The sequence below is a fragment of the Topomyia yanbarensis genome, chromosome 2 (assembly GCF_030247195.1).
Source record: "Topomyia yanbarensis strain Yona2022 chromosome 2, ASM3024719v1, whole genome shotgun sequence".
NCBI lineage: Eukaryota > Metazoa > Arthropoda > Insecta > Diptera > Culicidae > Topomyia > Topomyia yanbarensis.
In genome coordinates this window covers 291,028,720-291,055,292 of record NC_080671.1, presented here as the reverse complement: position 1 = coordinate 291,055,292, position 26,573 = coordinate 291,028,720, and the positions used below count along the sequence as shown (strand labels likewise).

General features: G+C 40.2%; 1 protein-coding gene across 9 annotated transcripts in view; it reads right to left on the bottom strand.

The window, feature by feature from the left end:
* Positions 1-26,573, bottom strand: part of LOC131683263 (clathrin heavy chain) — a 343,996-nt gene that overhangs the window by 92,536 nt on the left and 224,887 nt on the right. The window contains exon 9 of one of the 9 annotated variants that reach the window (XM_058965095.1): positions 602-1,592. The exons of the other annotated variants lie outside the window; for them this stretch is intronic. The gene's annotated coding sequence lies outside the window, so the exon portion shown is untranslated. Of the gene's footprint in view, positions 1-601; positions 1,593-26,573 lie in introns of those variants that run through there. 9 annotated transcript variants of the gene reach the window in all.

The following is a 26,573-nucleotide window of genomic DNA, read 5'->3' as shown; positions in this document are numbered from 1 at the left end:
AAAATCAGCAGTGGTACTCCAATGTTGACCTTGTATTCGTTAATATTGCTCAGGTGCGCGGCGAAAATTATTTATTGCGAGAAGAGGAGGAGAATTCTGGTGTAGTATCAATAAGCCTTGGCCACGGCTGGCCATATACCACTGTATCTCACCTGGAGAAACAAGCAGTGCAACCGAACATCCCAATCCAAGGTAAAAGAATCCAAATAGTTTCGTGCAAACTCAATCCAGGGCTCAACAAAGGTACAAGAACACAGTCGAAGAGGATAACAATAATCAAGATGTGTATTTTCCGAATCCAGCCTCGGCTGACATATACTCTATTCTAGACTAACCTGGAAAACCTTGATGTGGCGCTCCCTCTTCGAATCACGTCCTTGATCCCGATTTAATTGATTGTCGAGAGTTTCTGACAAAGTCTTCCTTGACACTGGTTAATGATGATGAAACGCAACCGTCGTCGATCATGTAGTAAATAATTTCGCCAAACTCCAACCGATGATCGAGTTCCGATGTTCATGGAAACGGCAACCGTAGATGAATCACAATTCCGATGATATCGATTTCATCTCCCGCAAACGAGAAACAATTTGGTATCCGAACAACAGCAAGAAAAATTGGTGTTAGCACGAGTTTGTGTGCCAGCTTCGGCTGGATATATAGTAGCGGATCAACTCACCTGAGAAAAATCCTTTGGCGCCAATGTCCAGGCGAAAAGCGATGGCGGAATTTGAGCGTCGATCCAACATGCGATGGCCGATCAGGTATTGTGTTATTGTTTCCTTTGGTAGAGCAGCGATGGCGGTTTTTAATAGTGCCCGCGATGACAATGGCGCCGACCCAGCATCGACGCGTCCGCTGGTAGGTTTCTTTGACACCAGACCCGGTCCGGGATCCGGCTCGAAGGACCAAAATGTTGGCTCCTTGGTCCTAGCCAACACCGAAGACGATCGAAACCCACCTTTGGTATCTGCATGCAATCAGCCACAACGGGTCCGGTTGAAATTTGGTGATGAAACTGGCTCTGACTTAATACGGTCTAATTTTGCTCAGCCATGTATGCATGCATCTTGGGTTGTCATACGACCAATAAAATAGGCGCCCACGAATTGTTCACACATCACACAACACCTTTATTATACATATTAGATGGACTAACGACTATTTATTAAAATATTAACATCTAACATAAAATTTATACATCTGGAGTAATATCACATGGGTCCGTTGGACCGTCTTCACCGGAGATTGAAATGGCACTGTCCTGCACGTTCACCACTAGGCTAGCCCGAAGCAATGCAGTGTGATCTGCGATGTTTTCCCAGGCACTCTCTCGATCAGGCGATCTCCCGCTCTGGATTGGTGTATGACGATCGTGTACCACCACATGCTGATAACGTAGTGCAACCACCACTCTTATCACTGCTGATGGCACTACCACCGACGATGCGCTGCTGATCTCACTGGTGATCTCACTGATGGTCGTAAACGACGTGATATTGTACCGATCGGATGTGTTGGAGAGTAATGGACTGTATGGACTGTTTATTCCAGGGATGTAGTGGAGGGTGGATGGTGCGACTCCTAAACACCTATAATGATTTGTTTCCAAAAATAATTTGTGAAAATTCGAGCGAACAATTTATTTATTTATTTATTTCCATTTTTCATCTGACCCATGTTGGTCTACATGAAATTTAATGTTGTTGTATGAGAAAAGCCCATTTCAAGGTTCACTTCAGAAGCAGACCTCGAATGCGCGTAAAAACCCAAAATCTTTTCGCACGTCTTTCCTACAATTACAATGAACTGACATTACAAATTAACAAAATTACATACAAGGTATACAGCATTTCAATAACATTACAGAAATATTTTCACATAATCTTATAAGCTAAGTCAATCTCCTAAGTCTATTCTTGAAAACATCACTAGAAACATAAAAATCGAAATGGTCATACACACTATTGAAAACATTACACATCGCCCTTATGGGTTCGTTCTGACCGTACTCGGTGCGCTGAAAGTCGTCTTAAAAAAGTTACGTGATCTAAGGTTTCTGGGGGGTACGTTAATGTTAATTTGTGAGAGAATATCTGGGGCATCCATTTGGCCAGTCAATATTTTCCCAACAAATATCGCTCTGGATGTATTTCGCCTTTTTGCCAGAGTTTCCATATCGAGCAGACGACAGCGATCAATGTATGGTGGTGGCTCTGTTGGGTTACGCCACGGCAAAGTTCTAAGAGCAAAGCGGAGGAATCTTGTTTATACTGCTTCAATTCTGTTAGTCCAAATGCTCGTATAAGGACTCCAAATGGCTGCGGAAGCTTCCAGGACAGACCGAACAAGTGAAAAATACAATGCCCGCAGACAATACGGATCAGTAAACACGTTGGCGATTCTTATTATGAAGCCAAGGTTTCTATTTCCCTGTGCTATAACGTGAGAGTAATGGTTTCTGAATGTCAGTTGCGAGTCCAGGAGTACACCAAGGTCTCTGATAACTGACACTCTCTCTAGCAATTGGCCGACGATGTTGTAGCTCCAGAGAATTGGATTTTTTCTGCGCGTGAAAGATATTATAGAGCATTTGGACACACTGAGAGCCAACAAGTTGCGATTACACCAGTTACAGAAAGCATCTAGATGTCGCTGAAGTTCGATGCAGTCCTCTATTGACCGCACAATGAGAAAGAGTTTGAGATCATCAGCATATATGAGTTTGCACCCTGGGGGTATAACATAGCAGACGTCGTTGAAAAATAAATAAAAAAGCAGCGGTCCGAGATTGCTCACTTGAGGTACACCCGACAAGTTGATGAAGCTATATGACACGTTACTTCCTAATTTCACAGACAGAGAACGATCTACGAGATATGATTTAAGCCATCCTGTAAAATTTGATGGAGCACCCAGTCGCTCGATCTTTGCCAGAAGAAGAGAGTGGTCTACACGATCGAAGGCAGCTTTAAGATCAGTGTATATAGTGTCTACTTGTGATCCATCTTCGATGTTTTTAATACAGTACGATGTAAATTGGGCTAGATTGGTGGTTGTTTACCTACCTGCAAAAAACCATGTTGGTCCTTCGATATGTATGCTTTGGTCCCACGAAAGAGCATATTTCCTACTAGGATCTCAAACAACTTTGATCCAGCGCAGAGCGAGGTAATACCACGATAGTTCGCAACATTTTGCTTATCACCTTTTTTAAAAACGGGAAACATTACTGATTTTTTCCAACACACGGGAAACACTGATTGCTACAGTGATTGGTTGAAGATTAGTGGTAAAGGTGTACACAATGCGCTTGCGCATTTTTTCAGTATAATGGAAGGAATCCCATCTGGCCCCACCGATGTAAAGGACTTTAACTTGCTTATGGCAGCCATAATGTCTTCGTCAGTAAATTGAATGTTTCCAAAATTGATTACATCGCGAGGGACATCTTGAAGGCCACAGTTCACCTGAGTTGAGCTAGCCGATTCATTTTTAAACACATTCGAGAATTGTTTTGCGAACAAATTACAGATACCGCTGGGAGTATTAGAGGTTTCACCTGCGAGGAACATACTGGAAGGATGCCCATTTTCTTTACGTTTCCCATTTACAAAGGACCAAAACTGTTTTGGGTTTCGTTTTAGGTTCGATTGGGTTTGTGCTACGTGTCTTGAGTAGAGAAAGCGATTATATGTTTTGTAGCTGTTACTGGCTATAGTGAACTCCCTTTTGTGATCGGGTTTCTTCGAATAGTGTAATGTCGAAGCGCAGCAGCTCGCAATCTTTTCAGTTTACGTAGCCGGTTGTTGGACCATGGTGGTTTTGTTCGGGGACGAGGTGCAGGCACATGTATACTGAAAAGCTGTTTTAACACCAGTGAGTTTTTCTATGGCAGTATCTACATCGATCGCGAAATTCAAGAAAGTCTCCCAGTCGATTGTTTGTAGTGAGTTATGAAGCCTAGAGAAGTCAGTCTTCGAAAAGTTGAACTCCCTGACATCCTCCATCTCGTCATAGAGAACCAGCTGCGGACAAATCTGCATTACCAGAAGTGGAGGATGATGTGCGTCTACAGCAACTAAAGGCTCAAGTGCCTCTGATACGGTACAGTTCATTGAAGCTTCTTCATTTATAAACAGGAGGTCCAGGATTCGATTTCGCCTATTATTCACTGTAGACACTTGTCGAATGTTCAGTACAGACATTCCGTCCAGTAAAATAGTACTCGCCCTCGAAAAGGTTGATTCAGAAGGGTCTGGGAAAGCATACCCGGAGGGAGTGCTCTTCCAAAGAAGTCCAGGCTGGTTGTAATCACCAAATAGTAGATGTGCCGTGTTGGGTTCAATGGAAGTTGCAATGTCAAGTGCGGAGTCTACGTGCTTCTGAATAATTTCTACATCACTTGCGGAATCGGGGGGAATAAATACAACACCCACACAGAGACTAGTATAGGGGCCACGGATATTTATCCAGAGTTGTTCGAGATTGTGAGTGTCATTTTTGTTTTTGGATGAGAGTCGGTTGGAAACTGCAATGAGCACACCACCACCACGTTTCTTTCCTGCACTATTAGGATCGCGATCGTTACGATATACAGAGTACCTTGAGCCAAATAATTGGAGGGAGTTGATTTGATCATTCAGCCACGTTTCGGTCAGAACAATAACATCATGATCAAATCCGAAGCAGCGACGAACAGCTCATCAATTTTTGTGCGTAGCCCTCTCACGTTCTGATAGTAGATTTTAAGATGTCCCTGCAAGTTTTCTCCTGACGGTTAAACGGTGGTAGATCGAGTGATTGTGGAAGCAAATGCCTGTAAATGGGGTGGGCTTTCAACGGGGGTAGCATCTGTATGTCCTACTTCGGAAGGACATATACATTCATGGTATTTACCTGAGGAAACGGATACAGGAATTCCATGTCCTTCGAGTTGGTCTGACTTGTTTAGAGCGTTGTTATCTGACCGGAAAAGGTTGATGTCGTGTCCTTCAAGTTCTGTGGTAGACGGGTGGGTGTCGGTGACGGAGTTGACCTGATTACGTATGTTGGCAGGCTGCAATGGTGGATCAAACTCAGGGTGCGCAGTATCTCGAGTAGCTTCGGGAGGACATATACCCTTTTTAGCTTTACCTGACCGGGAAAGGTCTCCGCCATAACATCCAAGTTCCATGGCAAACAGATGGGAGTCGGTGATGGAGTCAAGCTGATTTCGTTCGTTGGCAAGCTGCAATTGCAGACCAAATTCAGGGCGCGCAGTGTCTCGAATAGCTTCGGGAGGACATATACCCTCCTTAGCTTTGCCTGAACGGGAAAGGTCGCCGCCATAACATCCAAATTCCATGGCAAACAGATGGGAGTCGGTGATGAAGTCAAGCTGATTCCGTTCGTTGGCAAACTGCAATTGTAGACCAATTTCAGGGCGCGCAGTATCTCGAATAGCTTCGGGAGGACATATACCCTCCTTAGCTTTACCTGACCGGGAAAGGTCGCCGCCATAACATCCAAATTCCATGGCAAACAGATGGGAGTCGGTGATGAAGTCAAGCTGATTCCGTTCGTTGGAAAACTGCAATTGTAGACCAAATTCAGGGCGCGCAGTATCTCGAATAGCTTCGGGAGGACATATACCCTCCTTAGCTTGACCTGACCGGGAAAGGTCGCCGCCATAACATCCAAATTCCATGGCAAACTGATGGGAGTCGGTCATGGAGTCAAGCTGATTCCGTTCGTTGGCAAACTGCAATTGTAGACCAAACTCAGGGCGCGCAGTATCTCGAATTGTTTCGGGAGGACATATACCCTCCTTAGCTTTACCTGACCGGGAAAGGTCGCCGCCATAACATCCAAATTCCATGGCAAACAGATGGGAGTCGGTGATGGAGTCAAGCTGATTCCGTTCGTTGACAAACTGCAATTGTAGACCAAATTCAGGGCGCGCAGTATCTCGAATAGCTTCGGGAGGACATATACCCTCCTTAGCTTTACCTGACCGGGAAAGGTCGCCGCCATAACATCCAAGTTCCATGGCAAACAGATGGGAGTCGGTGATGGAGGCAAACTGCAATTGTAGACCAAATTCAGGGCGCGCAGTATCTCGAATAGCTTCGGAAGGACATATACCCTCCTTAGCTTTACCTGACCGGGAAAGGTCGCTGCTATAACATCTATGTTCCGTGCCAATCATATGGGCGTCGGTGGCAGATTCTTGCTGATTACATCGGTCGGAAAACTGGGCGACTTCGCCGTGTTGCAACTGTAGTCAATAATACGGCGTGACTTCCTAAGTCGAGTTTGATACAGGGGGCACTCAGAACTCCAGGAAGCATGATCAGTTGTCGTCTGATCTTCAGGATTTCTTGTCACATTTGCATTGTGACAATTAATGCATTTTTGGATGTCTGAGACACACTCTTTGTGCTCATGCCCTTCGGCGCAAATCGGACAGCATGGGGACTTCTTGCATGTGGCAGCTCTATGGCCGTACTCCGAGCAGCGATAACAGCGGAGCACGTTTACACATTCAGAGATCTTGCAGCGCATCCAACCCAAGTTGACAAGTTGTAGTTGTATCAGCTTTTCGAATGTTTTGGCATCAGTTTCAATAATGGCAGACATCGGATTATCTGTGTGTTTTTCGTTTCGCACAATTCGTATCACCGTCAGGTTGGTAGGCTGAGGAAAATTGTTTTGCTGAATTAGTTTTTCCACGAAGTTTTCCGCAGTGATGTCGTCAGTAAAACCAGCAACTTTTACTCTGGGTTTTAGAGCTTTCTGGACGTCGGCGTTATACTTCTCAGACAGATTCGCTTTCACTGTACTGAGCAATTTAAGCGCTGATTCACGGGAGTCACATCTAACAGTTGCTTCTCCATTGGGTCGGTAATATACTTATTTGACACCCAATGAAACTGGGTCAAGCTTGCCTTGAATTTCCTGCTTTGTAACAGTCGCAACTTGCTGCTCGATTGGTTTAATGATGACTGTTCGCTCTCGCTTCACAATTGCATTGGACTTAGCTGGATGTGTTTCTGCAAAGTTACACAGGGGTGCGCTTTTGGGCGTATTCTCATTGCCAAGGTTATCACTGCTAGGTGGAACAGTCAAAAATCGACGTTTGCCCGACCGAAGTTGACCTACTTCCATGGAGTCGCAATTAGAGTTTGACTGTTTGTGCACCGGAAGATCACCTGCAGTCATGACGGCAGCTTTCCTCTTTCTAAGTGATGCGGTGTTGGCTACAGTGATGCGGAAACTGCCCTGGAACGCAAAGCTACAGAATGCATCATTATCTGTGATTTTTCGGAAAATTATTCTTTTGTTGTGCAGGATGCAGTTCAAGGCTTTCATTGGGTAAATGTACTTACTAGGTAAATGTGGCTCAATGTACTATTCACCCTTGTGCTATTTATTTTAAAGAATCGGAGGATTTGAAGTTTACTAGTTTTATTGCAATTGCTGACTTCACTAAACATAATCATGTCGCAGTTCGTTTATTTTTGACTCATTGTTTAGCGTTCATAAAAGGTAAATTGCCAGGCTTACAACAGATTTACTTTTTCTCAGATGGATCAGGAAGCCAATACAAAAATAAAATGATGGTAGGGTGATGTGCCTATTATGGCAGTAGAGCCTATTGTGACCCTATTTCGTACCCCTTGGTTTCGAACCAAGCATATGAGATAATGACACTATCGATTTGGCTAAAGCAGGTGAGAAAAAATAAGCTCAAGTTATATTCTTTATTTGTTGTGCACATATGTATTTAGAACTATCCTCTAAATCCAACTTTTAATTAAAACAAAATCACCTTATTGAAATATCTACTAATCCGCCTCACTCACGTAGTGAACCGAAACTGGATGCAACGGCGCTTAGCAAAATAAACACTTACGAGCCAGCATTTACCGCCTCATATCTCGTTATTTCAGCACAAATATACTAAACATTGCACTGATACATACCTTTATTTTAGCTGGAGAATATTTTTACGATAATTTCACTTTAAAATCACTCGTCAAACACTAGAATAGGCCTAGTGTTATAATAGGATAAAACTAAATACGGGGGTTCCTATTATTGGCATGTTTTGCTGATACACTACCACAATCAAAACCAACTTTTTGTATCCATCATACAGAAAAGAATCACCAGTGCGGCCAAACCAAAACATGAACTTGTAAATATAATGTATTGCAATTTCAGGTATAAGTAATCAATTACTTCAAGTTATTCAACTAATTGTTGATTGCAGATATTTTATTTTCATCTGCACATACAATTCGGATCGGGAGAAAGCAATGTGTGACGTGAAACTTGTCATTCCAGTTGCAAACTTTCGAATGGTTTTGTTTTGCGTGCGCAATTCTGGGCGCTCTTCTACTAACAGCTGATGAGTTTCATTGATGTGCGTGATGTTTACGTTTGTTTTGATCGGCTGAAAAAAGCAGAATGATTCGTTTTACAAATCACACGTTGGCGTCTATGATCTGGATACCTAGTTAGAATCGACGCAAATGGAATATGAGGCATTGCGTTTCAACTAGATTGTTTTTCGATGAGGTGGAAATTGGCACACCCATGAGGCGATAATTGGATCGTTGAGGTGGGAATAGATGCACAGAATGGAACATTTATTTTCATTTATGCTGAAAATTGAGGCAGTTCTGCTAAATAAGCATTATATAGATGTTTAAGAAACAGTACACTGATACTTTATTCTGAGAAAGGTTATAGATAATATGGCTTCTTTTAAAGTTGTTCAAAAAATAGTGCGACCCTCTCCCTAATGGTGCCAAAATAGGCTCATCACCCTATTTAATTTGTGCAACATGCAAAAAGAATTTGGCATTGATGCCGAATGGAATTTTTTCGCAACTCATGTCATGGAAAGGGTCCTTGTGATGCTTTGGGAGGAGTATTGAAACGAAACGCAGCGAAAGCGAGTTTGCAAGGCCATCATATAACAACAGCCCAAGAACTTTATTCATGGGCTACTTCTAAGCCAGATTCAAAAATTCACTATCAGCTTTTTTCAAAATCCGAATACAATAAAATGGAAAAAAGTTAAAAAATCGTTATACACGTGTAAAGCAAATTTCGGGAACACAATCATTCCATAGCCTCAAAATGAAAACTATATTATTGTCAAACGGTATTCATTTTCGACGGAAGAAATATATGTTCAATTAAAGAAAATGAAATGCCTTGTGAAAAATAAAACGAATAAAGTTATAAAGGATTTTTATTGAAGTGGAATTTCTAACCAAAGCTGACGCTCGGTAAAAATATTTTTAACGCGAGGGTCTGCAATGTCTAAACTTTTTTCTAAGTGGTTAATGGACAGCCCCCAGGTTGAAACGAATGTTGCACCCAGCTGTGACTCGCTGGAAGTGCATGGTGAACTACCATGCGGTTACATCATTTCCATGCATGTGGGGTGTATACATAGATTTTGAAGTAGAATACTTCTAACGTTTCAATATGGGGGCCGTTTCAAAATATCGGTTGTGGCAGTCGCGTCAGATTTTGAACGTTAATAACTTCCATCATACTTAATAGCATGATTTGAGGTTTAAGGCAATTTTATTGAAAATATGTTCCGCAATGTAGTATTAAAATTTTGAGTATGTATAACATGCATTAATGCCGAAAATACTGTGTTTCAAAAACTGCCGAAAATGGTGAAAATTTTCAGCTCATCTCGGCCAGCGCCGTCAATATGGTGCACCAACCGAACATTTTAATGATGAAAAATTTTGAATATAGGTCCGCTGCAGATTCGTTTCTATCAACATTCGTATTTGGTTGCTTGGCGCGAATGGATGGCTGTACAATACCGAGAAATATTTGTGAGCTGTACACGACTGGTGGATGAATCAGTTTCTGTTGAAAATGCTACTAGCAGAAGCCATCATTTTCATTTCTGATGGATTCAAGATAGCATACATACAAAAAAACCGATTTCAAATCATCTGACTGAAGCTCATTCCTGATTGGTTCCCGCTTTCATAAACCAAGCCGCAAATCTGGTCAGAAAGAATTGTCATTTCAGTCGGTTTCAGCAAGTCCACTTGTCAGATGTCAATACCGGGAGAGGTGATTATTTGGATTAATCTCCGTGGATTAATTTGTACAGCTCCGTATTAGAAAGCAGGAACAATTGGAACAAAAATCTCCCACCCGGAGAATATTTTCTTCGGCAAACAAATTAGCCCCTATCAGCGCTATCATTCCATTAGAAAGAATTAAATTTGAAAATCTTTTCTTTCGCCAACCGCGCAAATAATTGACGTTGAAAAACAAATCGGCAACTTCAATTGTCAAACACTTAGAAACAGCTCCCTGCTAGGCAGCCATTTTGTCCTAGTCAACATCTGCTTTTGTTAAAATCAAAACAACCCAATGCTATTGCACGGGCGGCATGTGCCTAGAAGCATTTTCTTGCTTCCGTCAAATTGGGCAGTTCATTTGTTTTATCGCACATTTTTCGGATATTATTATAGAAAATAACTAACCCGATAAGAGGGAAGTTATTTTCCAAAGCACGAAATGGAAATTTCATTTTTTTTTTTATTCATTTCGTTTATTTGATAGGCACAAATGCGTTAGCTTGGCGGTGCCAAATTCTTTTGTTTTTACATTTTGTATATTTTAAAACTAGGAGGTTACAATGTTGAAATATTTTTTTAAAAAAGAAAAATTTTACAGCTATCTTAAGACTAGAAATAAGATTCTATATACAAGAGAGGGGGCGAAAGATTTTTTTTATGAAAAAAATTTTAAAACAAGGAATTCAATAGTAATAATTTTTAGGAAATATTTACACTTATCTTAAAACTAACAATATAGTTTGGTACACAAAAGGGGGAACAAATATTTATGAGAAAATTCGCATGTGTTTTAAGACTAGGGATACAATTCTATTTACAAGATGGGGGACAATAGTTTTAACAAAGAGGTAAAATTACAACTATCTTAAAACTAGGAATACAGAATACAAATTTGAACTTTTTTAGCGGAGACTTATGCTTGGTCAAGATATTCAGAGGGGGGCTGTAGAAGCAGTTGTATCAAGGACAGGGGAGAGAAAGCGTAGATGGTGACCGGGAGAGAAGAGCAAAACTTGCAACTTTCGCTCAAACGGGAGATCAGCGAAAGATTACCGCCTCAGTCTAGTAGGTCGGATTGGCGGATGGTATTCTTCGGACCCGCGGGGAATCCTTCAAAAGTCATCGGACCTTGAGTCGCTCTCGCTTCAGTTTCCGTAGTGGTAAGTGCGACGGCGGTTACATAGTTGCAGTCTGGAGCTGATCGGTCCCACAAGGCAAGAGAAAGCTTCTAAAACGAGAAATAAAAAGAGAGGGGCTAAATTGGGATATTTGTCGTTTTTATGAAAGTATAAATAAGGGACATATAGGGGAAATCACGATTTGCCAGTATATCTCGGACTGGGACATTGGGTGGTCTACCTCGGGCCCGAAGGGAATCCTTTAACTGAGACCTGGCGTCCAAGTACCCGGCGCATACCCAGACAACGTGCTCGATGTCGTGATAGCCCTCGTCACAAGCGCACAGACTACTCTCCGCAAGCCCAATACGCCGCAGATGCGCATCCAAGGTGTAGTGGTTGGACATAAGTCGGGACATTACACGAATAAAATCCCGACCCACATCCATCCCCCTGAACCAAGGCTTCGTTGATACCTTTGGGATAATGGAATGTAGCCATCGTCCAAGTTCACCATTGCTCCACGAGGTTTGCCAACTGTTGAGTGTCCTCTGACGACAAATACTAAAAAATTCGTTGAAGCAGATTGGTCTTTCGTATATGTCACCATTTAATGCGCCCACCTTTGCTAATGAGTCGGCCTTTTCATTGCCCGGGATAGAGCAATGAGAGGGGACCCAAACAAAGGTAATTTGATAAGATTTTTCAGATAACGTACACAAGGACTCCCGTATCTTCCCCAGGAAATATGGGAATTGCTTTTTGGGCTTCATCGCACGAAGAGCCTCGATGGAGCTGAGGCTGTCCGAAATGATGAAGTAGTGATCTGTGGGCAGAGTGTCGATGATCCCAAGGGTGTACTGAATTGCAGCTAACTCTGCGACGTAAACTGAAGCGGGATCATTGAGCTTGAATGAAGCGGTGATAGTATTGTTGAAGATACCGAAGCCAGTGGACCCATCGAGATTTGATCCGTCAGTGTAGAACATTTTGTCACAGTCGACTTCTCGGAATTTATTATAAAATATATTGGGGATCACTTGCGGGCGTATATGGTCCGGGATTCCACGAATCTCTTCCTTCATGGATGTGTCGAAGAATACAGTAGAATCAGAAGTATCTAGGAAACGAACACGGCTGGGAGTATATGAAGAAGGATTAATGCTCTGTGCCATGTAGTCGAAGTACAAGGCCATAAATCGGGTTTGAGAATTAAGCTCGACGAGCCTCTCGAAGTTTTCAATCACCAACGGGTTCAGAATGTCGCATCGGATGAGCAATCGATATGAGAGTTCCCAAAATCGATTTTTTAGCGGAAGAACGCCCGCCAGCACTTCGAGACTCATCGTATGGGTCGAGTGCATGCAACCCAAGGCAATGCGCAAGCAACGATACTGGATTCTCTCCAGTTTGATGAAGTGTATGTTCGCAGCGGAGCGGAAACAGAAACACCCGTACTCCATCACCGACAATATCGTTGTTTGGTATAACCTGATCAGGTCTCCTGGGTGAGCACCCCACCATGTTCCAGTTATTGTTCGGAGAAAATTGATCCTTTGTTGGCATTTCTGTTTCAGATACCTAATGTGACATCCCCAGGTACCTTTAGAGTCGAACCAGACCCCGAGATATTTGAATGTGAAAACCTGGTTGATCGTTGCACCCATTAATAGAAGCTGGAGTTGCGCCGGCTCACGCTTCCTAGAAAAAACAACCAACTCAGTTTTCTCCGTGGAGAACTCAATACCCAGCTGAAGAGCCCAAGCAGACAAATTGTCCAAGGTATTTTGTAATGGTCCTTGTAAGTCGGCAGCTTTGGGCCCTGTAACAGAGACCACGCCGTCGTCTGCAAGTTGCCTTAGCGTGCATGAATTGGCAAGACAATCGTCAATGTCATTCACGTAGAAATTGTAGAGCAGGGGACTTAGACATGAGCCCTGGGGAAGACCCATGTAGCTAAATCGCGATGTTGTTAAATCGCCATGCGAAAAGTGCATGTGCTTTTCAGACAACAGGTTTAGCAAAAAGTTATTTAAAATTGGCGAAAGACCATGCTGGTGCAGCTTCTCTGACAGAATGTTGATAGAAACTGAGTCAAAAGCCCCCTTAATATCCAAGAAGACTGATGCCATCTGCTCTTTGTTAGCATAGGCCATTTGGATTTCTGTAGAAAGCAACGCAAGGCAATCGTTCGTCCCTTTGCCTTTGCGGAAGCCAAATTGTGTATCTGACAGTAAGCCATTTGCTTCAACCCAATTGTCGAGGCGAAACAAGATCATTTTCTCGAACAACTTCCGAATACAGGACAGCATTGCAATCGGCCGATATGAGTTGTGGTCGGAGGCTGGTTTTCCTGGTTTTTGGATGGCGATGACCTTCACTTGCCTCCAGTCATGAGGGACAATGTTACCCTCAAGAAACTTGTTAAATAAATTCAACAAGCGCCTTTTTGCAGTGTCAGGTAGATTCTTCAGCAAGTTGAATTTGATTCTGTCTAACCCTGGGGCGTTATTGTTGCATGATAAGAGAGCAAGTGAAAACTCCACCATCGAAAACGGTGTTTCGTTCGCGGTATCGTGAGGAGACGCGGCGCGGCACGTTTTCTGTACCGGTACAGAGTCCGGACAGATCTTCTTGGCGAAAGCGAATATCCAACGGTTTGAATATTCCACGTTCTCGTTGGTACTATTACGGTTACGCATACGTCGAGCCGTACCCCAAAGAGTGCTCATCGCTGTTTCTCTCGTTAACCCGTCGACGAACCGGCGCCAATAACTACGTTTTTTGGCTTTCATTAGACTCTTCATTCGCCTTTCTAACGACGCGTACTGTAGATAGCTAGCGGGTAACCCGTCTTCCCGGAAGGCCTATATGCAGTGGACTTTTCCGCGTACAGCTCTGAGCACTCTTTATCCCACCACAGGGTGGGAGACCGTCCATGGGTATTCGCGCTGGGTACTGGTTTAGTCTGAGCTTGATTCGCACTGTCGAGAATCAAGCCAGCCAAAAACCTGTACTCTTCCTCCGGAGGAAGTTCTTGAGTGGATTCGATTTTAACGGATATCGCGGTCGCGTAACTCTTCCAATCAATGTTCCGTGTGAGGTCATACGATACATTGATTGTTTCCGATGGTCTTGAACCGTTAGCAATTGAAATCACGATAGGCAAATGGTCGCTACCGTGGGGATCAGGGATCACCTTCCACATGCAATCTAACTGTAGCGAAGTCGAGCATAGAGATAAATCCAACGCGCTTGCGCGTGCTGGTGGTGTAGGAATCCGCGTCATTTCTCCCGTGTTTAAGATGGTCATGTTGAAATTATCGCAAAGATCTTGGATTAATGTTGATCTATTATCATCATGAAGGCAGCCCCATACCGTACCGTGCGAGTTAAAGTCTCCCAGAACTAGCCGCGGTGCCGGTAAGGATTCCGTGATATTACAAAGCGTTCGGTGCCCTACCGAGGCTCTAGGAGGAATGTAGATGGAAGCAATGCAAAGGTCTTTACCTTTGATTAAAACTTGACAAGCGACAATTTCAATGCCTGGTGTCGAAGGGAGGTTAATTCGGTTGAAAGAATAGCACTTTTTGATCCCCAAAAGTACTCCTCCATAGGGGTTTTCTCGATCCAGACGAATTATATTAAAGTTGTGGAAGTTGAGATTTATATCGGAAGTTAACCAAGTTTCACATAATGCGAAAGCATCACATTTTAAACTATTTAGTAAAAATTTAAAGGAATCGATTTTCGGGAGGATACTTCTGCTGTTCCACTGTAGAACAGTGATCGAATCGGTGACCTCGTTCGATGACTTAGCCATCGAAGGATACGATCGCTGCAAGGAGGGGCCATTTAGTAGTCAACTGCTTCAAAAATGTTTGCACTATAGGGAGAAAACGTATCAGAAGGCTTTTAAGAGGATCAGTAACATTGAAAGCTGTGAAAATTAAGTCAACTATGTCAGAAAATTTCATTAGTCCGCTACTGGACTGAGTATCTGTTTGAAAAAAGGGGACACTTGGGGTTTTTGGTGTCCCTGGAAGTGGTGGGTACTCCTTGTTAGAATTAATATTTCCAAGTCCTGGAGCAAATTGCTTCGGCTTTTGTGCATCACTTCCGTTGGATTTATTGATTGCGGTTGGCGCACTCTGAGTGGACGACACCTTGGCACCCTTACGAGGCAATGTAGGGGAGGCTAGATTTCTCCTCTTCCTGGATTCCCCTGGGTTAACCAATGATGTTCCCTCTTGTGGGTCGTCAGATTCTTGCTCAACGCCAGCCAAAAGAGCAAAGGAATTTTCGGAAGCGACAGATGGCGAAGCATTCTTTAGCATTTCTGCATAAGAGTGCCTCGAGCGATCCTTAAGGGAGCGCTTAATTTTATCCCCGCGCTGCTTGTACGCCGGGCATGACTTAAGAGCATGCGGAGGGCCCCCGCAGTAAATACACTTCTCAGTTTCTCCACCGCAAGCGTCATCCTCATGCTCTCCCTCGCATTTGCCGCACCGTTTTTTATTGCCACAATAAGTGGCTGTGTGGCCCAGTTGCTTGCAATTGCTGCAGTTCATTACCCGCGGTACAAATAGGCGAACAGGTAGGCGAACCTTATCCAGGAGGACATAGTTGGGAAGAGCAGATCCGGAGAAAGTCACCCGAATCGAGTCTGACGGAGAATAAGTTGTCTTATCATCTTCAGTTTTTGCGGAATACAATTGCTTGCATTCCAGAATTTTCACCTTTTGAAGTGAAGGGTCCTTAAAGCAGCCAACCCCGTACTTCAACAGGTCTTCGCACTTTAGACCCGGTTCGGCGACGACCCCATCGATCTCCACAACTCTACAAGGCACATACACTTTGAATTGCTTCGTAAAACGCGAGCAATCTGGTTTGCCTGGTCGAGGTCATTTACTATAACGCGTATCTTATTAGCTCGAACACGTGTTATCTGAGCCACGGACGGGTAGTTGGCAGTCAGCTCCCGTGAGATTTCTAGAATATTGGGCGATTTCGTGTTGGGCCGGAAATACACCACCCAGGGTCCAGTCGAACTGGCTGGGTATGTTTTAATACGGGGAGGACTGGGGGAATCAGGGGAGGGAGTAATTTCGGGTTTATCCGGTATATCCATGGGAATATCATTCCCATCCAATGTTACTTCGCCCTCGGCCATTTAGGCACGAGGATAACACGTGGTGTAAACGAGAGATGAAACTTATATTCAGGGGAAAGGGCAGAAGTAGAGACCGATCGGGGAAAGGGAAATGAAAGAAAAAAAAAATACTTAGCTTATATAGCGGCGATTCCGGCTATTCTGGTATTCACTTCACCAGCCTGGGCACCGGCGAACAAAGACTGCCTCGAACAATGGTTGACCTTCACTGACAATTTATTCTTGTTCACTTTATGCACAGCACCAGAAAACGAACTGCTTCGATCGAGAGCTCGGAGAGTTATGGGAAATTTCATTTGTAATTCTTCTGAGAACGATTTTGTGGTCCTAATACGGACCGTTTGTTGTGATTATATCGCCGATTTCTTGCAAAAACAATGCGACTTCTGTACACGTCTAGTGATGGCGGCAATTTTGAGAGCGCCTTTGTTTGCTGCTGCTAACGGGGAGTATTCCTTCCAGGAACCAACGAAGCGGGTCGCCGGCGACAAGCGAATTGATTTCAACGATGATCAATAATTCAATTGTGATAATAATTAGCGGATTTTTCTCATCGGCAAACAGATTATGTAGGGTGATGAGCCTATTTTGGCACCATTAGGGAGAGGGTCGCACTATTTTTTGAACAACTTTAAAAGAAGCCATATTATCTATAACCTTTCTCAGAATAAAGTATCAGTGTACTGTTACTTAAACATCTTTATAATGCTTACTTAGCAGAATTGCCTCAATTTTCAGCATAAATGCAAATAAATGTTCCATTCTGAGCATCTATTCCCACCTCAACGATCCAATTATCGCCTCATGGGTGTGCCAATTTCCACCTCATCGAAAAACAATCTAGTTGAAACGCAATGCCTCATATTCCATTTGCGTCGATTCTAACTAGGTATCCAGATCATGGACGCCAACATGTGATTTGTAAAACGAATCATTCTGCTTTTTTCAGCCGATCAAAACAAACGTAAACATCACGCACATCAATGAAACTCATCAGCTGTTAGTAGAAGAGCGCCCAGAATTGCGCACGCAGAAAAAAAACCATTCGAAGGTTAGCAACTGGAATGACAAGTTTCACATCACACATTGCTTTCTCGCAATCCGAATTGTATGTGCAGATGAAAATAAAATATCTGCAATCAACAATTAGTTGAATAACTTGAAGTAATTGATTACTTATACCTGAAATTGCATTACATTATATTTACAAGTTCATGTTTTGGTTTGGCCGCACTGATAATTCTTTTCTGCATGATGGATACAAAAAGTTAGTTTTGATTGTGGTAGTGTATCAGCAAAACATGCCAATAATAGGAACCCCCGTATTTAGTTTTATCCTATTATAACACTAGGCCTATTCTAGTGTTTGACGAGTGATTTTAAAGTGAAATTATCATAAAAAGGTTCTCCAACTAAAATAAAGGTATGTATCAGTGCAATGTTTAATATATTTGTGCTGGAATAACGAGATATGAGGCGGTAAATGCTGGCTCATAAGTGTTTATTTTGCTAAGCGCCGTTGCATCCAGTTTCGGTTCACTACGTGAGTGAGGCGGATTAGTAGATATTTCAATAAGGTGATTTTGTTTTAATTAAAAGTTGGATTTAGAGGATAGTTCTAAATACATATGTGCACAACAAATAAAGAATATAACTTGAGCTTATTTTTTCTCACCTGTTTTAGCCAAATCGATAGTGTCATTATCTCATATGCTTGGTTCGAAACCAAGGGGTACGAAATAGGGTCACAATAGGCTCTACTGCCATAATAGGCACATCACCCTACTATTCAGTTCCAATAAAAAAGAAGAGCATGTAAAGTCTGACAACCGAAGTGATATGGAGTTTCAATTAAAAATTCTTCCAATATAATTTATTGGTCCTAAAAAGTAGGGTTACGAAATAGACTGATAGCAAATAAAGGACATCCCTGCCAAATGTTTTGCCAGTTATGTCACTTGATCCAGAATTCTGAAAAAACAGTCAAAATTCTGCCTAATTTTCCAGCGGTTGAACTGGGACATTGTATCTCAATCGAGACAAATTAGAATAGTGTAGTGCCAATACCGAACATTGGCCAAACCTCATATTGAGCTATCCAACAAATTTTGGTTACTTCTGAGTAAAACAAATTTTGGTTGCCATGAGTCGCAGAGAGTATGCATTACCAAAAAAATCGGTGGAAGAAATTGATTCTTTTGGAATAAAGTTGATCTGAATAATTTAATACAGGGTGATTCGTCATGACGTTTTTTTAATCTAGTAAAAAAATTGAAAAATGTAGTAAATCGCGAATTGTTTATTTGTCAATCAAAAGAACATTTTTTGCCATTTATTGTTTGAAAACAATTTCAACAATTTGTTGGCCATGTTTGAGCTTCAGGTAGTCCATTCGACTGGTCCAAATTTTGATGACGGATTCGAGTATTTCAAGTGGTATCTGGCTAATTACTCGAGTAATGTTGGTTTCCAATGCTTGGGGATGTTACCGCCGCTATGTTTTCTTCACTGCGTGCTGGACGTGGTCGATTTGTTCGCTAATCATCCAATAACGAGAACTACAACGCTTACTTTTAGGTTGTATGGTGAATAGTTGAGTCAGTTGGCCGATTAAGTCGACCATATTATGGTCGGAGTGCACTAAACACATTTCCCATAGACCGCTGATTTTCGAAATATAGTTGAATAATTTGAAGATGGTGAGCCAGTGTAAGTCGTTCCATTATGAAATGGCAAACAATACTAAACTACAATAGTATGACAGTTTGCAGTTAGTACCCGTTAACTACTGGAAAATGCCCTGTTAAAAAACTTCATGTTGAACCACCCTGTATATGCCAAGGTTTAAGACTAAAATTAAGGACATTTGAAGTAAAATAAGGACGCTTTCCAAAAACCTCGAAAATAAGGACATGTCCTTTAAAATAAGGACGGTTGGTAACCCTATAAAAAGGACCATTGGTTTGTTTTATCGTGGGAGGAAAATACCGTTCACTTCCGATAGCGGCGAATTTCTCACAGGGTGACAGTTCCTGTTCCGTAGTATTTGGCTCCTCAACGTCACCAGTGGTTGAGGTACTTTCGCGGATGGTTTTCGTTGCTGTCCGCTTGCGGACGGTCTGTTTGGTACGGGCTATGGCGCGGAAATTACTGCTATTCTGGTGTACAACGAATGATGAGAAAACTGACCGACCAATATTTACGCGCGAATACGCACTACTATCACTCTCTTGCTCGCTCGTTTCGTGCCATGCACTTTTTCATTTCTTTCTGCTACTAATACTAGCATAACCTAAACGAATACGCGTCTTTCCCCCACCATCCATTTAGTGGGCAGTGTTGCTAAACGCATTTTCAGCGTTTCATCAATAAAATTTCAACAATATTTTCAAATATTTTCAATGCAGATTTGAAAAGAAGAAAACTAGTTGACGATTGGAAACAATACCCAATTTTTTTTTTTTTTTTTTTAATTTTAATTTCTTAACCATAATTATCATAACGAATCATTTGAAAATTTCCAAACGCCATCTTTCTTTAATTGATCCAGCAATATAATATTTCCACCATACGATGCAGAAAGAAATCATAAACGGTTTATAACGCTACAGCTACACCAATCATGTCAGTATCGCACCCATGGACAACAGTTCAATCCGCAAATAGAGAGCAGAAGTCAGCAGCATCCAACGAGAATCGAATCCAGCGCATCATTCGCCAAAGCGAACACAAACGGTCCTTTTCAGGACCACCATTATTTTAATGAAGAATTAATTAGAAGACTTTCCCTTTTCCGCAAAATTCCGTTGATAACCTACATATCCATATAAACAATCCTAAGTGTATTCTATTTCACTCCGGTTATGTCTCTGACATTACCCACCCATTTTTTTATTTTCAAAAAATTTTATCTCCGAAACCTCTAGATATGGTTCAAAAATATGTTTGGAGATGTTGTGTAGAATTGAATGATCTTTCAAATAAAAATATAAAAGTATGGAGTATTCAAAGACCCTCGCAGTGAAAATCAAGAAAAACCATTTAATGCGTATTTTGTTCGCACAAAACTCAATACTTTTTAAAGTTAATAATTTTTCCTTGAAACTAGACTTAAATACCTTTCATTTGACCTATAACCCATGAAAATCGGTTCAGTGGTTCAAAACTTATGAATTTAAAAAAACTTGAAAAATCACGATTGTTTGAACCCGTCTAACGTGGAAAGAGACACTCTAATGACGAAATAAAAACCTGTTTTAATCCACCTAACGGTGCAATTGTGCCTTTCTCATTTTTTCAAACTATGACCATTACCATTTCTTCAAACTATGACCATGACCGATTATGTTCAATATAATTGTGGAAATGTCTATTACATTCTTAACCCTAGAACGTTGCACTTGCGTTTTCTACCCTAGAATGTTGCACTGGGGTGTAAAAGTACCTTACGCGTTTGATCGCATTTTTCGAAGGTAAAAATGCAAACAAAAGAAATGTATAATACATCACTTTCTTCGTTTTTAAATTTCGAAAACAGTTGTGTAAGTGCAAGTAAGGAATTTATTGAATCAATGATACATAAATTGGTTTGAACAAAATAAAAAGTAAAAATATGGCTTACTATAATTATACGAATTTCGAACCGATTTGAAAAAAAAATCAAATGATTCCAATTGTTCAAAGAATGGTCTTGAAACGGTAAAAAAATGGAATTTCGATATTTTTGAAAAAGTGCAATTATTTTGAAGAGTGAAAGTTTAAAAATCGTGTTTTGGAAAAAACCACGAAATGGGGTGGAAATTGAAATGAAAAAATATTTCTGACCAGTAATACATTGGTAACACGCAACGTGACTGTTACTGCAGTTACTGTGCGCAAATTATACTTGAGAACCATTGCTTTGAAAAACTATAAAATATAAACAATAAAAATCAGCAATAATAAGAAAAAACTTTTTTGATCCGCTTCAAAATAAAATTAAATAAATTAAATAAATTATTAAAAAACGATCATATAATACTAGTTGTTATTTTCGCAATAAAACAACCAGTATTTAAACTGGTATTGTCACGAATCACATTTCCACTGACAGCACGAAATCTGACGAAACACTAACGGCAACCGTACACTACAAATGTACCCCACGCCAACTTTGACACCTGCTTCCAGAAAGGCTATAAGCAAACCACCTTTTTCTACTCTTACTAGGAACTCTAAATTGAATTATGGTGAGGGTCCCAGGTCGGTAAATGCCGAATTCTCGTTTTCACACGGCTCCAAAGAAGGCGTGGGGTACATTTGTACCCCAATGCAACGTTCTAGGGTTTATACACTTTGCACCTACACACGCTCGCCAGACCTGATGTCCTCCTTACTTCCCTAGCTACGCTCCTGTAAAATCCAAAAAACCTATGTCAGTCGAAAGAAAATTAGGTTGACGATTTTCAGATTTCGACGTTTCATGCATTTTAAAGGCATTTGACATCAAAAATATAAATTCGATTTTTAAATTTTCTTATTCAGTTCCTACTTCTGTGAACTCAAGAACCGCCGTAGATGCATATCGAAAAAATATGAATTTTATCGTTGACGTAATTGCAAGCATAATAGAATTTAACAAACCGCAATTCACGAAATGACGAAATGCAACCGTGCTCCGTTTAATTTCGCATGAAACATATATATATATATATATATATATATATATATATATATATATATATATATATATATATATATATATATATATATATATATATATATATATATATATATATATATATATATATATATATATATATAGTATATATATATATATATATATATATATATATATATATATATATATATATATATATATATATATATATATATATATATATATATATATATATATATATATATATATATATATATATATATATATATATATATATATATATATATATATATATTATATATATATATATATATATATATATATATATATATATATATATATATATATATATATATATATATATATATATATATATATATATATATATATATATATATATATATATATATATATATATAATATATATATATATATATATATATATTACGAGGAAACCTTCCGAAGCTAGAGCAGACATCGCAACCATATCCGCTGACCGATCATAATCGATCCAAACGATCGGTGCAACGCTAATATGCTGAGCCAGCTGAATGCCACGCGCGATGCCAACGTGGAAGCGGCCAACGTGGACAACGTGGACATCGGACGATACTGGAGCAGACTTGGTATTGCTGACTAGGTTAAACATAGTTTATAAGAGGCAGTTGATAGAAAAATTAAATTAGTCTTAGCTGTGAGTTGTAACATAACGATCATAAGTGAATAAATATTTTTTTTATAAAACTCTGACACATCAGAGTATTACTGGCGCAGTCTCGGAAAAAGTGGTGTTGGTTCGCGAGTGAAGTGGAAATTTAGTGAAAATAAATTGAAAAGACTTCTCAGAATTCAACGTAAAGATCAGAGATTTAAGTTCGTGTACAGAACAACCAATCAGCCGGCAAGAAGCCATCATTGAGTGAATATCAAGCGATTCGCGCTGATTGCAAATTGGAAGATCGCCACCGGACCTCAACTCTCAACGCACACTAGGACTCCAGATGAAGCTCAACAGTGCTCTTCTGTAAGTAACAAAAACCTTTTATTAATTAACATTGTGACTAAGCAAATACTAATCAGTGGTTCAAAGTGAACATTTGAAAAACTACGGTATATTGAAATTAGATACATTGCATGAGACGTGCTAATACGTTTGACAAAAATAGAAACATGGCACAAGAAGTTAACGCCCAAGAGCTGTTGGACCAAATCCGCGAGCTCAAGGAAATCAAAACGCGTTAGTGCACACAATTAATGCAATGCGCGATAGGGGCGGAAGATCCATTCATTAAATTTCCGGACTCCCGACCCAATTAAAAATCTTGCCACATTCAGTGGAAATAAAAAAGAAACTCAAGCTTGGCTTGAGGATACTGAGAACACGCTCGACTTGTTTGAGAGTTACGCGGGATCACCGTATTACGAACAAATAATAAGAGCGATCAAAAATAAATAACAGGCGAAGCGAAAGAAGTATTGATCGCAGCAGGCAACCCAAAAGATTGGCAATCAATCAAAGAGGCGCTGCTTAATTCCTATGGAGACAGACGGGATCTAACATCGCATATCCAGTCACTCTTTTACGTACGCCAAGGGAAAAAGACCCGTTAGCGAATTTTACAATAAAATCCTACAATAAAAAAACCAGACAATAAACGCAAACTCTCAAGATAGCATAGAGGTAGAACCATCCTCAAGCGAAAGCGACGACCTGGAAACAATTCATTCGGCAAGACACGAGCGACGATTATTTTATACCATGCACTGAAAAATCCATTAATTCTTTTAGGAACCAAATAATTTTAAAAATTGGTCCCAAAGACATAACATCCTACGAGCAAATATTTCCTAAGTATCATCGTCACATAATAACAAAACAAGATTATACAGAAAAAGATATAATTGACATCTTCAAAAAATTTCTTAACACCAAAGGTTCAAACTGTCTGAAAATGCCAATTTCACTCATCCAAATGGTTCAAGAAACATACAGAAAATACTTTTCAATTAATAAAACACATAAGATTCTCATTTCAGAATTACTCCTAGAAGACATAAGGATGGAAGACCAGCAGGACGAAATTATCCGAGAAACCCATAACTATGGCCATAGAGGCACAAAGGAAAATAAAAACCAAATATTACAAAAATTCTTTTTTCCACAGCTCGACAGAAAACTTAAAATTTTCGTAAGCACCTGTGATATTTGCAAAAAAGCAAATATGACAGATCACCGCCAAAATTAATTAGAAAAAGTACTTTCGGCAAAACCCCGTTTGATAGAGTCCACATCGACGTCTTTTTCTTACAAGGTCAAAAGTGGTTAACTATAGTAGATTCCTTCTCTAAATTTGCAAACGCAATTCATTTGCAAGCAAGAACAATAATCGACATGAAAAACGCCATAACTGAGCATATACGCCAATTGGAAGACCGAACACTATAGTCAGCGACCAAGAACCTTCTTTCCGGTCAATCGATTTCATTGGATTTTGAACGATCTCGGGATCGAAATACACTTCGCTAGCAACTCAAACGCTAACGGAATAGTATAACGATTTCATTCTACGCTCATTGAGATTTTTAGAACGACAAAAACCAAATTCACCCATCTCACACTTAAAGAACACGTAAACGTCGCGATCGATATCTATAACAACAGTTTTCACGAATCAACCAAGCTAAACCGCGAGAATTAATCTTTAACACCCTAAATACAACAAACACCGAGAAATAACTCAAAATTTCCATAAACTCCAGTCCAAAGCCAAAATCGAACTAGATAAACGAAAAGCCAGATACGAGGAAAAATACGAGAGACAAACAAATACCGAAAACATTAAATCCAGGGATGAAAAATATGTTAAAATAACCCAACGACTAACAAAAGACAAAAACCTGTTATAAAATATCAAAAGTAAAACAAGACAATGAACTAACTTTCGAAGATAATAACGAGGTTAAGATCCATAAAAATCGACTAAGAAAATAAACAAATTAAATCTATTTTTATCTTACAGAATAATTACACTCAACCTGATAAACGCTACCACCTATAAAGAAATAACAAACAGTAATGGGCTACTGGCAGTAAAAATCGATTCAGTCAGAATTAAAATAGGATATAATAGGATAGTGCACAAGATTAGACCTGAAAACACTCGAAAATAATCTCGATTATATTGAAAAAATAGGAAAATCCGTTAAAATTATTGATCATTTAGAAAACACACTTGAAGCAAAATCCAGTTAGCTAAAGATAAACTTCATAGCCTTCTACCACGAAGACGGAGGAGAGGACTAGTAGACGCTCTAGGAACAGCAATAAAATTTATCTCTGGAAACCCAGACAACAACGATTTGAATATTATAAACCAAAGCCTAGGGATATTAGGAGAACAAGAAAACAAACTCGCTAAAAATCAAATGATGCAAATTCAAATTAATGAGATTTTTCAAAACAGAATAAACAATATTACAACCATTCTGAAAAGAATTAATATAAAGATGGCCAGAGAATTTAATTCATCACAAGGAATTAAAGCAGATTTAGAATTCACAAATCTTATTTGGAAAACAGAGGAGATAATCCAGTTGATTGGCGACATAGAAGATCAAATAGAACTCTCTAAACTCAATCTTATCAACAAAAACATACTATCTTTAGAAGAAAAGAATTTCATTTATAGCAAACTTAGGAGTCAAGGAATCAAGATAAATTACGTAGACGAAATCTTTCGTTACTGTACAGCTAGCATAGGAATTAGCAACAACCAAGTAGCCATCCTTACAAAAATCCCCGTACTGGACGACAAACACTACGATCTACTGGAACTTCATACGCTCAATCTCAATGGAACACGCATCAATACGCACATTCAGCTGGTAGCCAAACACAGAAACCACATATACTCGCAAACAACAAAATGCGATATTTGCAGTAACAATTCTCCATTAGAAGACGAATGCATCTTCAACCTTCTTGTACATCAAGCCCCAACATGCACAGTCTCTCGAGTCAGAGAGACCACACAAATCAAAGAAATCTTAAAAGGTATCATCCTAATAGACACCAACATCGACATTGAAGTGTCTGACTCATGCGGAGGACCTAAAGTAATTGCAGGAACAACGCTAATCGAAATAGAAAATTGCACAATCAAAATAAGCAATTTAACATTCTACGGGAAGCCGGAACTAATCCATAAAGACAATTATCTCATACCAATATACAGCAAAAACCTTCAGATCGCAAGCAATATAACCAGCGAAGAGGAAAACGTTATGACCAGAATCCACAACTTGGAAGAAGTCAGCGAAATCTACCTATCACTGCACCAAACACAAAACAGGGTAACATTAGGAGGCTCTATCCTCCTGGTACTAACAATTCTTTGTTTCTCCACTTATCTCTATAGAAGAAAACCACATTCGGGAAAACATACAGTTGACAGGTCTCCAGAATCGTTTTCAATAACCCAACTAGAAGACACAGCAACCGAACCAAC